This window comes from Neolamprologus multifasciatus, chromosome 20 (assembly GCF_963576455.1).
Source record: "Neolamprologus multifasciatus chromosome 20, fNeoMul1.2, whole genome shotgun sequence".
Classification (NCBI taxonomy): Eukaryota; Metazoa; Chordata; class Actinopteri; order Cichliformes; family Cichlidae; genus Neolamprologus; species Neolamprologus multifasciatus.
This window is the reverse complement of record NC_140458.1, coordinates 8155944-8159597: the sequence shown is the minus strand read 5'-3', so window position 1 is coordinate 8159597 and position 3654 is coordinate 8155944.

Genomic DNA, 3654 nt, shown 5'->3' with positions numbered 1-3654 from the left:
CCGTCTCCGGAGAACTCGGTTGAGTTGCAGGCCGATCAGCCAATCACCGCGTTACACTGGGTCGTTCGTCATCGTTTTTAGAGTACGTCTCTTTATTTTCCCGAAATCCACTCTTATTTGCCCTGTATGTCTACTGTACAAACTGAACTGGAATGACTGACAGTTCACTTTACAATTTCAAATAAAGTTATAAAAAAATCTTCCTTAAATCCACAAGAACAATTATTTTGATAGTTAGATTTTTTTATTTTTTAGATAAATCATTCAAGTATTACGTTCCAAAAAAAAAAACAACCCCACAATAGTTAAATTACTTATCCGTGCAAAAATTTCACTGAAGATATCATTCAAGTTCATATGCATGTGAAAGCAGATGAGCAAATACACAAAAATCTGAACTCCACAATGCCCTGCACAGCTCAGGGTAAAGAAGGCTTTGATTAAAAGATAGAATTGTGTTATTCCTACCCAGTATATTCTTAAGTCTATGGGAGAATTCACATTCATTGTTTCAGTATTAATATAATCCTGGCTGTGGTCAGTTAATGATTTATAAGAACATGTACTGCTGTTTAGGCTTTTATTTGATCTTGTCTGTTTTGTATTATTGCACAGGACCGACTGATCTCCAGAAATGATCTCCAGTCTGATCAGGAAGGCTGGCTCTGTGGTCGGCATGAAGCTGGACACTCTGGTGACAGTGGCAGAGAAAAGGACATTTAAAAAATTGCTGGACATGATGGACAATGCTGGGCATCCTCTGCACATGGCCATAAACAACCAGAGGAGTCTGTTCAGTGGCAGGTTGCTTCTCCCAAAGACAAGAACCAACAGACTTAAAAACTCCTTTGTCCCACACCCCATCAGACTGTTTAACTCCTCTCTGGAGGGGAGAGGGAGAGGAAACAGGAGGACAAAGTAGGGGGGAACAACTAAGCTGTAGGGCCTCTTCACTGTGCAATACTTTTTGTTAATATCCAACGGTGCAATAGACTTTAATACTTGAAATGTGCAATTCCCTTGTATTCTTATTCCTATTTATTCTATTTATCCCTTTTGTATATTTTATTTATATATGTCTCTGTATTTATATATGTGTATATATAGTACTCTGCTCACATTCTGTAACTTCTGTCGGTGCTGTGCTATTGGAAACCGAATTTCCCAGAGGAACCCACCCGAGGGATTAATAAAGTTTTATCTAATCTAATCTAATCTAGTCTTGATACAGCCTGTTGCGATGATGTTGTTTATTATATTGCTCTCTTTTTTTGCTTGTTTTCTCTTTTTTCTTTCTCAACAGGTGATCCAGGTGATTGATATATGTGTTTTCTGTCTGTTTGTTTTGTTGGTTTTTGGGGTTTTTTGCCTTTATCACCGTTCCTCTTCCCCGCGGTTTTTCTTTCCCTGCCTCTCTTTCTTTCTCCCCTCTCTTTCCCCCAGTCATGTCTGTCCCGTGTGTAGCAAGTGAAAATAAAATAAAATAAACAAAAACAAAGGTGAATCAAATAAACCAAACGGCAAGGCCGGGATGGTCCATTTGGTAAAGTAAATCTGTTGGGCATCTTTCTTTGCCTTTAGACAATAATTCTGATGGCAAAAGAACCAAACGGGACAGGCGGAAAGTAAAAATAAAAAAATTAAAGCTTCAATATTAAAGTTCTCACCTCGTTGCGATCCTGAATAGAGTACGCTAAAACCACTCCATCTGCTCATTTTATTTGTTAAATTGTTGATAATATGCGTTAAGAAAAAAAATCAGGCCATTTTATTACATTTTATGGCCGTGTAACCAAGGGTGATGTTTGTTTGTTTGTTTGTTTGTTTGTTTGTTTGTTTGTTTGTTTGTTTTAAATCAAACGTTAACACTTACACAAACAGTTTGAAGTCTGACATTAAGTAAGTAGATATGGCTGCTAAAGGGGAAAACTGCTGAGAAAAACTCAGCACTAACAGCAGAGTGACAACTTCCACTGAACTTCTGTGAACTTCCACTTAAGTTCAGTAATGTCAAACAAGTGTTGCCCTCTTGTGGACATGTAAGTACTTAATCATTATCAAGAGCTTGAATACAAATGAAGTTGTTCTTATCTTCACACAGTGAAATGTCTGTGTAGGTTTTCATCCAGATCATAGTAGTCTTGAGGGCTTGAATAAGAAGGTAACTCGACGTCTTTAGGAATTTTACCTCTCAAGAAGCCAAGTGTATGAGAGCTGAAAGGTCTTGGGAAACGTAAAAATGTCCAGTTGCCTTTTTTTTTTTTTCCAAGCCCTCAAGACCACACACTGACGTATTTAAATGTCACAAGCTGCAAAGGACAAGTGTAATTGATCATATTAATGACATTCATGACTCATTTTTGTGCTCACCCAGTTTTAAGATCCTGGTCACGCCTTGAAGACCAGGAGGTAGACGGTCATGTGAAGGGTGGTGCAACTGTTTGGGTTAAATCATCATTACTTCTTTAGTATCGCCCACGCCTTTCCTGCTATGACGAGTGAAAATGACCACACTTCAAAAGCTTGGCATTAAAGCACAAAGGACTTTTAGCATGAAATTTTAGCGACTAATTGGTGAAGTTTTCAAAGGATATTTAAACATACCGCCTTACCGAAAACAAAAATAATGCGAACCTACATTTACGAAATGCATAAATATATTTTTACGATATGTCTCTAGTGTGATTAGCAAAATTGAAAACATGGCAAACACAACACCTAAAAAAGTTTTAAAGTAATGCTGAAGCAAGCATTCAGCTCAAAGTAGTGCTACATAAACACAGTGAGTGTAGCTCTAGGCTCCTGTTACAAACTGAACAGCTGCCCTGACCTACTGGCATACGTGTCATTTAATATTGTCAAATGGCGGAACCACATGACGCCGCATTTCACAATGTTATCACTATGTTCTCGCAGCATGCAGAGAGTCTAGCAGCTTTGAAATGTGTTCGTGGAAGGAAGCAAAGTGCTGTTTAATATTTCGCAGTTAGACACTCAGTGAAGGTTAAACTAAAAGCTGCTGCTGTGCATACATTAAATTAGCCAACTGTAACACCATCTGTCACTTGTGTCACTTATTTTATTTTATTTTAAACTAGGTCACACTTATTATTACTACTTTATGGTCTATTCAGGAATGTAGGTTACTCGGGTGGTTTTTGTGTGTGATACATTTATGAACCAACACATTTATAACTTTGCAGGTAACAATGAGAGCACCTAGGATTAGTGATTTAGTTTCCTCTGGAAAACACTGTAACACATATTAAAAAGTAAGAGAAAAATAATCCTATAACTGTTTGCAAATAGAGCACCATAAAAATATAAGTGTTCAGCATTTGAACTGTTTTATGATGACCTGAGGAAGACCATAAGTTGAAATGTGTTGGTTAAATAATAAAGTTGTTGTATGAACTAAAGTGTTGCTGGAGGTTTATCTTTATCTGTACTGGATTTGTTCACATTATTCAGACTTTTACCACATGATCATAAATGATAATAATACTTTCTGATGTTATAAAAGCACAGCCTTACTGTAATTTATATGTCACAGGAAGTGACAGTGACTTGAGTGATCACAGTTCATTTGAATTCTTTGGCAATTTTGGTCAGTAAGACACTTAATCACCAGGATAAGAACTTTAGTGTGTAAAA